This window comes from Natrix helvetica (assembly GCF_964273705.1).
Source record: "Natrix helvetica genome assembly, chromosome: 2".
Lineage (NCBI taxonomy): Eukaryota > Metazoa > Chordata > Lepidosauria > Squamata > Natricidae > Natrix > Natrix helvetica.
The window spans coordinates 110183092-110195212 of NC_138552.1; positions in this window are offsets into that span (position 1 = coordinate 110183092).

Consider the following 12121-nt stretch of genomic DNA (forward strand, 5'->3'; position numbering starts at 1 on the left):
GAGCCATGTACATATCTTAATGTTAATAAACATTCCTCAAAGACCTTAGTGTTCCCGTTTTTCTTTAACGTTTGGCTGCACGAGATGCCATTTCTGAGGCCCTCTGCTATTTCAGAGCAGCTAAATCAGGTAGCTGAACTATGATTGCAGGGTTTCGGCTTGAGATTAGATGAACCCCAGGAACATTGCCAGTCATATCTAATTATAATCCAAATGCTGTCGCATTGAGGCAAAAATACAAATATACTACTTAAACACTTCAGAAGCTAAACTTTCAGTTCTAAAACAAGCATCCACGTTGTAAAAGCAGGAGATGTTAGAATTTTGGTCACTAATAATACTATAGTTGAAAACTCCTAAAACTCCTACTATTATGGCTTAATTCAATTATTCCTAATAACACATCATTCCTGCACTTCTGAATCTTTTTTTAATCCATCCTTTCTTGTCCATATCCCAGTTTTGCTGGGATATTCTGGAAGCTGAAGTCCCACATATCTTAAAGTAGCCAAGGTTTAGAAACATTACTATACAGAGATCAAAATAAGCACCTACCACTCAGTTAGTACAAAAATACAGTTATGTTTATTTATTAAATATTATGAAATATCACAAGCAGGGAGAGCAACAGGCAAGAGATTAAAAAAAGGTAGAGGACTTTGTATCAACAGTCTACATGATTGATATATTTCAAAACAGACAGAACTTTCCAAAATCACTAGAAAAAATCACATCTTAGTGATTTTTAATTAGCACAAACCATTCCAAAGACAGAGACTTTGGATTTTTACAAGTTTTAAATCTCTTTTGCACACAACAACACTGGAATAGAGGTGGAAAGTTGGGTACTAGATAATCCTTCCCTTGTTCCACATCAGAAAGGAAACAATTTGGTGGCTGGGGATGATGGATCCGTGTTTTCAGCCCCCAAATCCTTAGGAGTATTTATACCCTGACACCACCACCCCCAAGTGACATCTCCATAGCCACCCTTAAAACAGTGAAAATACCATATTATCCTTCCTGTTGATCCATCAGCACACACACCTGCCTCCATCCTAACCCCAATGCAAGGCCTGTTTTGTTCGACAGGTCTCATTGCAAACAGTGTCAGCTAAGATGTCGCAAATGGACTCTGCAACCATGGCACCATTCCTCCCCTTGAGATTAAAATAATGATACAATGATAATATGATACCACAGCAGCTTCACCTCTGTAAGGAAGAGGTGAAAGACCAGGAGCTTGCAAATGTGTGAGACAAGAATGCCTTGACAATATTGGAAAGGGCCAAGCATGTTACTCCTCTAGAGGTTTAAAGTACTTTTTTTACAAAAGAAAAACACTCTTCTGATAAAGCAAAAAAATAAAATAAAACTCTGGCCTCCCCTCCCTCCCTCCCTGTGTGTGAGAGAGATGGCCGCAAGGGAGGGAGGAGAGAGGGAGGAAAAGAGAAGGAGAGAGTGAGGGAGAGAGAAGGAGAGAGGGAAAGATTATTATATCAATGCAACCCAACAGCCTTAATATAGTCAAGGCAGAAATGGAACCTGCTTTGGGACTTTAAAAGATCCCAAACCTGGTTGTGTTCTGATATAGCCATAAAGCACATACCAGAAGCAACTGCCTAGAGTGGCAGAATTTTGTTTATTTTTTATTTTATTTTATTGTTGCACTGTATTTAATTTAATTTATTGTTTTGCTTTGATGCTGTGACTATTAGACAAACTGGCTCCGTTTCATTTTTTTATTTATTTATGAAACTTATCGAGCTGCTTCAATCTTTAAAAGACCGTAAATAACGCAGAAAAGACAATGGCAACTAGCAAATTATCATGACCATAATCTATAATTATCGTATTAGATTAAATCATGATAAATATATTTGGGTTTTGATAACTCTCGCTGCCCCCGCTTAAGCCCCCAGGATTTCCAGAACATCTCCACAACTTTCTGGAAAGCCATGCCAAGGGAGAAGGGTCACCTGAAGACCTGAAGGGAGGGAAGCTACAGTATTCTAGAAGAGGGGAGCTCCCACAGAGAAAGCCAGCTATCAGCCCCAACTCCCCTGACACTGCTGCTGCAGCCCTTCTGATCACCGCCTTATCTTAGAAACTTAATATAAAACCAGCTTATGCTCCACAGAGGATACAGGGAGAGCAAGAGAACAGCAGTCACTTTGCATTTCCATTTTCATTTGAAGGATAGCCAAAGTCCCATCCCTGCATAGAAATGGAAACCGTGTTTTTGTACCTCCACAGGCTTTGGAACTGAGTCATCGCCAAGAATTGCCATATCCAGCTGGGAAACAAGATAGGTTGTTCTGCCTTTCTGAAGGGTGTATATTTCAGCAGTCCCAGCTGTTACATTTTATTAAACAGATTATTTAAATAATCACTTTCTATGAATTGGAAATCAAACCAGATACAGGTGAGACTGCATCAGTATCAACCATAAGAGGGCAGCAAAGAGATACAGAAAAGTGATTATTATTTTGTTATAACCCAGATCTGGTACCTTGTACTGATGTAACCTTCTCAAGCTACTCCATTCTGGATAACAAGCCCAAAGTCACCATTACTGATTTGTATTTCAGTCCACCAGAACAGGTCTCCTTAGTGGAATGCAGCCACCAACACTTTTAACTATACAGATGTTGAGATGGGGAGGGGGGAGAATAGGTCTCACTAACAAGTACTTGAGGCTCAGTTAGCTAAACTACAACCTTAGATTGTCTAGAGAAATATAAAGATGGCCTTGAAGGAAATATACAGCAGCCATTACAAAATCATTCGTTGAATGAGGGAGAAACTCAAGATTGGCCCGCCTTGACTCTCTTGGGATTAAGAGGGAGGGAAAAAGAACCCTGCCAGGCTTTCAAGATTTTGATATTATAGACCAGAGCTGAGGAATGATAGCCCATTTATGACTTGTGGACTTCAACTCCCAGAATTCCTGAGCCAGCATGGCTAGTGTTAGGGATGTAACCCTAGGCTTGGCTTGGCAATGTGTATAAGCTATGATTACTTTACTATTACTTTAAATGCTTAAGAGATGTAATTGGTTTATTACCTCATGCAGCCATAAGAGGGAGCCAGAATGGCTGTTAGCTCTCTGTTTTGTTAGACGCTGGTCAGTGTATTGTGAGGTATTGTGGTTTGCTACTGTTAGCTATATTTTGTGTGCTAGACTAACTATTTTGATAACTGAATTACTGAACTGTGTATGACTTGGACTGTTAACCGGACTCTGAATACTTCTATATTTCTACATAGTAAACTACTATATTTGTATACTATTCAGTGTCTCTGTATGCTGGTTTGTGCGTGTTATTCCATATCACTCTCATTACGCTTCTCTGCATACTCGCTCTTCTAACGGGGAGCTTAATTACTTAACAGCTAGCTCAAGAATTCTGGGAGTTGAAGTCTACAAGTCATAAAAGGGCCATCGTTCTCCATCTGTTATAGACTATATCAGTAGAGTTCTATTGCTTATGGTCTCTGTTTCCTGACTAAGTTCCTCTCAAAGGGTAGGCATTTTGTATTCTTTTATTTTCTTTCTTTTTTCTTAAACTAGCAGCCTCAACCCTGAAGCTAACCATGATGTGCTAAGTCTTTTGTTTGTTTCTTATTTCTTTCATCTGAAATGAATAACAGTTGTAGGAAATGGATATGTCTAGTCTAAGTGAAAAGAAAAACTAGGGGTGACACAATAGCAGTTCCATATTTGAGGGGCTGCCACAAAGAAGAGGGGATCAACCTATTCTCCAAAGCACCTGGAGGCAGGACAAGAAGCAATGGATGGAAACTAATTAAGGAGAGAAGCAACCTAGAACTAAGGAGAAATTTCCTGACGGAACAATTATCAGTGAAATTGTTTGCCTTCAGAATTGTGGGTGCTCCATCACTGGAAGTTTTTAAGAATAAATTGGACAACCATTTGTCTGAAATGGTACGGGGTTTCCTGCTTGAACTGGGCTTGGACTAGAAGAACTCCAAGGTCCCTTTCAGCTATGTTATTCTGTTATTTCCTGTCCTTTGCAGCTATTTCCCAAGTATATCCCTTCATTTTCAAAATACAAAGCAAAATGATAGGCTGCTTGCTCAAATATGTTACCCAGTCATGGATGGCCATCTTCCTGATTCCTCTTGGGCATTTCTGGGCACCCTACTTCTTCTCTGACTTCTGGGATTGGTCTCTTTAACCATCTTGGCTTAGGTGCAAGAGAAATTGGACAGCTGACTTCCATAGAACAAATGCCTGCAAATTGCTTGGCTGCTGCTTTTAGAAGCTCCTGTCAAATCCTCCATACAAAAATTTAGGCTACTCATAATTTGTCCTGTACGAGGCTAGCAGGAATTTGTCTCCACTAAGGCAGAAGGACCAAAAGAGGCCTTGCCAATAAGGCCAGCACAATTTATATTGGATGACACTCTTTCTTGCTGGCACAATACCGTTCAAAGTCTAAACATTGAGAAGTAAAAAGGTAAAGGCTTCCCTTACCTTGTTGGGTCCGACTCTAAGGGGATGGTTATCTCTGTTTCTTAGCCAAGGGAGCCAGTGTGGACATTTCTGTGGTCATGTGACCAGCATGACAATACGTCGAGGCCCATGGAACACTGCTATCTTCTCACCAATATGGTACCTATTTATCTATTCACATTTGCATCAGTAATGGTATCCTCTTATCTTCACTACTGGTTTGGTAGTGGAAGCGCTCGCTTCGCTCCTGTGCGGCATGTCTGGGCATGCACAGAACCTTCTGCACATGCGCAGGTCCATGATGACGTCTGGGTGGGTGGGCAAAGCCTTGCGCCACTGCCACTACCGGTTTGCCTGAACCGGTGCGAACTGGCAGAATATCACTTCTGATTTGCATGTTTTGGGTCTGCTAGGTGGGCAAGATCTGGGGCAAGTGACAAGAGCTCACCCCGTCACGCAGTCCCTCTTGCTGACAATCTTCTGGTCAGTAAGCCCAGCATCTGTCTAATTTACCTAACTTAGTTAAAATGTTAACACCCAGAAAAAGAAATTAATTGGTCAGACACCTTTGCAGTTGATCCCAAGATCTTGGCCTCTGGAGGAAGATCCCTGAGGAGCATCTGCAGGAGGTCAGGCAACACCCCGGACAATGTCTGGCACTATTGGGAGCTCCCCTGCTGTGCCACGGCCAAGTCAAAAACAGCATCTGCAACAGAAGCCCTTCACGCCCCTAGCAGCCGCTCTGCGCCAAAGATCAGTGTAGTTCAGCTCAGCAATCTGTTGGCTGCGTATCAACTAATCACAACAGGGAAAAACATAATGGCAATGTCATCCTCTTTTATGACTGGCTACATAAACCCTCCAGTGCATTTAGCTTGATATCAATCAGCGGTTTATGTTTTCCAAGAGGGAGCTTGCACATTAGTTATCCTTAATGCAGTAGTCTCTGTGTGATGGTATTCTTGAAGTATGGCCTTTTTAGTGTATTTTTTTCCTATGCTCTAATTCCCCAATTACTTAAGCCTGTCTTCTCGGAAGAAAAATATGCCTCCTGTATCATCAGTCTGGCTAAACTGGATAACTAAAATCACATTGAGTATTCTTGCTATGGATGCACTTCACTTATATAATGGCATTAGTCCCAACGGAATAATTCTGAGCACACACACAGCATTAGAGCCAATTCAGAATTATCAACATACATTTATGCACTTGGGATTATTGTCTCAAAGGGCAATAATCTGCAGATATCTACACAGATTTTCATCTGTCATGTTGAGGATTAGATGGAGCTCTTCATAACCCCTTTTGGAGTTTGCTAACTTGAATCTTTGGATGTCCATTTCTCATCCCTTCTAGGTAGCCTTCCTTCTTACCATGCCCCTTTCCCCAGGTAAATAAATTTAATAATAAATAACTTTTATTAACTTTAACTTAACTTTATTTAAATTTTTATACCGCCCCCTCTCCCCAAAGGGACTCGGGGCGGTGCAGTCAAATAAAACACATAAAATGAAAAATACAAACATACAAACATAGAAGAGGAGGCAATGAAACACTGTACAAAGTAAAGTGAATAAAAAACAATATTTAAACAATCCTAAAATACCCAATTAAAATTACCCAGTTAAAATATATCTGCCAGGAGGTAGAATAAGAATTATGAATGGTCCAGGCCGGCTAAACGGAACAGGTGAGTCTTCAGTTTTTGTCGAAAGGAGGGAAAGTCGGTGGTGGTTCTGATATCAGGGGGGAGGTCATTCCAGAGGGTTGGGCCCATCACAGAGAAGGCTCTACTCCTAGGTGCCGCCCGTTGGCATTGCTTAGTGGACGGCACCCGGAGGAGTCCTTCCCTGTGAGAGCGAATCGGTCGCAGGGAAGTGTGTGGTAGGATGCGATCCCGCAAATACCTAGGTCCTGAGCCATGGAGCGCTTTAAAGATGGTAATTAGCACCTTGAAATGCACCGGAAAGACCACAGGTAGCCAGTGCAGCAATTTCAGGCTTCAGTATACCTATTTTTGTTCTCTGGGGCTACTGATTCTCAGGGAAAAATACCGAATCCCCCTGTGCCCAATTTCTACTCTCTCAAAACTTCCCGAAAACAGGCCTATCTCATTTCCCAAATCTTTTCATACTTCTCTGTTCCATCTGCTTCTGTATCAGAGATTCTGTGCCAGCATGTGGGTTGTGGAGTAGGAAATAATGATAAGAGAAAATCTCGAAGTAGAAAGAAGTAAGAATATGTCTTCCTTTTCGTGACTGAAGATGAAACTATTCTAAAATGTATTTTTGGTATCCAACTGTTGACAGAATCACAATACAATACTAATACTAGCCACAAGGTAGTCCTCAACTTATGACTAGCTGCTTAGCAACTATTCAAAGTTATAATTGATGCCAAAAGGGGGGAATTATGACTGTGATTCAAAGATCCAACAGGACACGTAATGAAACTTCAGGAGCTCAGCAACATAGCTATATTTACAGTTGTGTGCAGTATCCTAAAGCCATGTGACCATATTTTATGACAGTTTTGCCAAAAACTAGCACCTACTTCTGGTTTTCAGCAAAACCATGCCTTTGCAAACTATTGGTTCACTTACTAACCATAATAATTGGCTTAACTACCACTGCAAAACACATCGTAAAAGAATGTTAGTCATCCATTATATGACTTTCATGACACACTCATAAAGGGCAGGGTCTATTATGATTGTATGTCAAGGACTATTATAGTTAGAATCAATAATATCATTTACTAATTTTAAAACAATTCTGTATACCCTTTTCTAAGGGGGAGCATGGCAGTGTAAACAAAAATTTCTCGAATTCAATGCATATATCATGTGCATGTAACCACATAGAATAATATATTAGCTAAATGATGGGGAGATTCTTAACAATCAGCACATGATCACCAACTCAAAGAAACCAAGGGTGGGGAGTATGTGAAGAAATTTTTTTCTCATTACTTTGTAGAGTATTATAGAAGCATCAAGTAGAAAATCAATCCTCTGTGATCATTCACTGGTACCCAAATGCCTATTATGCACAGTTCACACTTCTACTTTCATCTGGTCTTATTGTATTTGTGTGCTTCTGCAAACGTTTCCATGATTTCCTATTAAATTAAATTCTACCTTGTGCCACTCACCGCATCAACCGTTTGTACTTCTCTAGTGTTCTAAGACTGGAGCTCAGCTAGGCTTTTATTTACAAATGTCATCCCTAGAAATGTAATTCCTGATTTCACTCTCACATATGGTGAAAAGAATAGGAAAAGCAATATAAGGACATATAAAGTAAACCTGTTCAAATCAATAGAACAAGGATGATCTTTTCATGATGGGCAACATTTTAGGGAAGAATACAAGAAGCAGATGGCAAGTCTCCAGTCCAAACAAATATCAAAATTGAATGTTGAAGTAATCCTTGTGAGGTGTGAGACATCTCAGGGAGGGATACTAACAGAATCTTGGTGGGTTGGAACCTGCAGTAGAATCAATCACAGCTTTTTTTTTAAAAAAAAAGAAGCTGCATAGCTAATTATTAGGATAGATAGTGAAACTTAACCATCGCAGATTTGATTCATTTGATTCATCATGGAAGTTGCCATTACAAGTCAAGCAAGGAATAGACTAGAACCAGACAGGTCTGATACATTCTTCAAATTCAGCAGGGACAGATTCAAGCTTGGTATAGTCACCTTAAAGCTTCGAAACCTTGCTCATTATTGCCTCAGCTGAATGTCCTTTTTGCTTGAAATAATAAGACTTCTCTGGTTTATGGAAAAGTGTACTGTATTCCAATACGTCATTGCTAGCTCAAGCTATATACAAGCTTACTTTAGTATGACTGTCAAAGTTCAGTTATATATATAATTAAAATTATGTCTCAGCACCTTTCAGATTTTGGATGTCCTCATGCCAAACCAAGCAGGTTCAGGTCTGGTAAATATCAATGAGAAATCATCAAAGAATGTGCTTGAAGCTAAAAGAAAAAGGACCCCGGAAGAAAGTGGTTGCAAATCACTTCAACCAAATAAACTTCATGGTTGTATCCATGGAGTCATCACAATTTGAGCTCAACTTGAGGACACCTCTAGGTCAACATGGGATTTACATGCAAAGGGTTGGGTGGGTGTATCAATCTATTTTCCAAAGCACCAGAAGGCAAGACAATAAACAATGGATGGAAACTAATCAATGAGAGAATCAACCTAGGACTAAGTGGGAACAATTAACCAGTGGAACAGCTTGCCTTCAAGTTGTGGATGCTCTATACTAGAGACTTTGAAGAAGAGAGTAGGCAGCCACTTGTCTGGAATGGTAGAGAGTCTCCCGGTTGAGTAAGAGATTGGACTAGAAGAGCTCCAAGGTCTCATCTAACTATGTTATTCTGTTTCTGATAAATCTGTTAAATTAAGATAGTGGGTGGCCGGAAGGAGCAGTATTTCATTTCAAAATCCCTTTGGAAACATATTTCCTAAATCAAATTTTAGACAGTAAAGTAAACACAGATATTAGCAGGATATTCCTCAATATTGATAGAAATGTTCATGGATGCTGTACCAAGGGAATGATTTAGTAAACGCCTAATCCTATAGTAAACTTAAGACTCGTTCACATAAGAACAAAGAAACCTCCATTCCCAAGCCTTAATTCAGCCTAAGAAGCCAATTCAATATGACCTCAAGCAACCTTCCACCTCCTTGGTTCAATATTGGTGTTAATGCTTATTTACATTCATTTGATTTTATTACCCTTGGTTTCTTGAGTTTAAATCAAGTAATGTGAAAACCGCTCGTGACATGCATTTAACATTTAAACTCAGGAAGAAATCTTGAAGCATAATTAGAATATTATTATTATTCATTTTAATTGCACCTTTTTTGTGAACAGTACTTTGCAGTGCTCCTCTCTTTTGCAAGAATAATCTTGCAAAATGAGTCATGAAGAACTTATTCAGTGCAGAGTGAATTGAGACTGAGAAAGATTTGCTTAAGGCCAAGCAGCAAGATCAACAAGGAAATAAATTTAAATGTCCCTAGATGAATAGATCCACTGTGCAATGTGTTGGGGATATAAACCCACATTTATTGCAACATTTATTCCGGGAGCTATTTGGAGTTCCAGCAGACAGTGCAAATACGTTTTACATACACGAGATTGTCTAATTGTCAGCAAAAGAGACATCTGCCCATCTTGCTCCTCCTTTTATACTTGTTTCCCCAATGACTCATATGTACAGCTATTTATATTTCTCATCTTTCATTTAAGGCTATTTGCTTCTCTTGTTTGCAGTAATGAGTTGTGAACATGAGATGCGACTTCCTTTTCAATCTAACTCATTTCATTCTCATATGAAATGCTTTTCCTGTACTGGTGGAAGGAGAATGAATAGCTTCTTGCAGTATTTGTTTATATTCAATCAATAGCAAGAAATCAGAATTAGCTAGATTCCCCTCCAAAATTATTTAAGTGAAATTTTTATGCAGAGGCAAATCAATATCCAAAGAATAGTGAATTATACAGAGAGACAGCAGGCTCACTTTCTCAGACAATGATCAAGGGAAGATTAGGCAGGCTGCCTTCATAATCTGGAGGCTTCAACAGGGATTCCTGCACTGAACTGTGTTTAGTTTTCTTGGCATGAATGGCTCCTTCCAATCCGATTCCATTACTTTTACTTTTGTTTACTAGGTGGTTTTTTTTTTAATTTGGCATATATTTAATAGTGAGGAAAGTTTCAAAGTTAGTTTGGGATAAGACATTACCATCCTTTCTTTAAAAGGAAAGGAAAAAGCCAATTCTGCTCAATTGTTACTTGGATCCAAGCCAGTATATTTCTTTAAATAATTTCAGATGCAGAACTTTACTTCTCACAGCAATGGCAACTCCAGCTCAGTATTGATATAAATCCATATAGTAGCCATGGACAACTTCTACGTTCTTGTGGGTCAAGTGTTCTCCAGGATGCAATAAGGAACCAGAACTGCATTTTGCTGCACAAATAGATCTCTCCTTCTAATGGCCAGGTTCCCTAAACAAATTTGGAGTCACTGACAAAAACGGTTTCCTTGTTACAGAACATTGCCATTTAGATGTGGCATTACATGCAAACAGGTGCATTAATATAGGAGACTGGGTTCACAATCCAGAAAGAACATTAACATTAAAATACTGAAGATGTTTTCCTTTTTCTCATTCTTGCAGGCACATCCCAAACTGAAATTTTCTCTCCTCTCTCTCTCTCTCTCTCTCTCTCTCTCTCTCTCTCTCTCTCTCTATTTATTTATTAGTTCAAATCAATATAATCGCCTATCTCACATGTATGATTCTGGGAAGCTTACAAACAATTAAAACAAATATAACAATAGCACTTAGCCTTATATACTGCTTTACAGTGCTTTTATAGCCCCCTCTAAGCCATTTACAGAGTCAGCATATTGTCCCCAGCAATCTGAGTCCTCATTTTACCCACCTCGGAAGGATGGAAGGCTGAGTCGACCTTGAACTAAAGTCCTGGCAATACAAAATATAAATAAAAGCAAAAAAGAGGACAATGAAACAATTTAAAAACAATAAGAAAATTATATGAAAGCATTATAAAAACATGAAACTCACAGGCCATAATACCATTAATCAAAATAACCTGTAAAGTTACTTATCAGTTCCATGTCTCCAGGCCTCACTGGCAAAACTGTATCTTCAGGGCCTTGCAAAAAGCTAGCAGGAATTGGATAATCAGATTTCCAGAGGTGTAATGTCATGGCAGAAAGGGTTCCTTTCTTGAGTTCCACCAAAAGACAAACACCCTGGCTGAGAGGATTGGCAAAATGCCCCTCCTGCTGAACCTGATAGGACAAGTAGATGTAATTAGGGAGCGAGCATCTCTAATTCATCCTCCCAAGTCGCCTATTTTGAGACACCGTTAGTACCTAAATGGTCTCCCTTTGAGCAGGCCAACAGGGAAGCTCAAAAAATAGATAGACAGATAATGCCCCATCTCAACCCAATCTCATCCATTCTCATCCTCGGTCTTTATTTTGGTGGATTTGTAGTCTGGAAGTAGAATGGACAACATGTAAACAAATCTAAAGAGTTTAATAGTGAAGCTGCAGCACAGAGCTGCCAGGAATAGCAAAGGAGAGAGGAGACCAAATCACCTTGGCTGCCAGTGGAAGATAGATGATCAAAAGAATAGCAATGAGGCAAAAATTCTCTGCCAGCCCTGCCACTAGATAAGAAGTGCTGTTAAAATATGGTCATATTTCTTGTGGACCAGAAACTGAGCCAACTGAAATATGAAGATCATCAGAACTTTCGGTGTTGTGGGGAGGATGAAAGCACAGTGCTGGTCTCAGACAGATGTGCCTTTTGTCTACAGAAGCAGCTTACATGCTGCTTATGTACATGCACAGGTGCATATCTGTGTATGTACTTTTGTCTATTTTTCTACCTCATTTTCTAGTTATAAACTGACATATTGGCCAAATAATTGAATGTTATCAATACAGGTTTAGGTTAAAATTTAATTCTGAATTAGATCATAAATAGCTATTGTACTGTATTTGCTGAATTACGTGTACAAATATTTGACATGGGTACCACTTCGTTGTAGTGGAAATAAAAATACT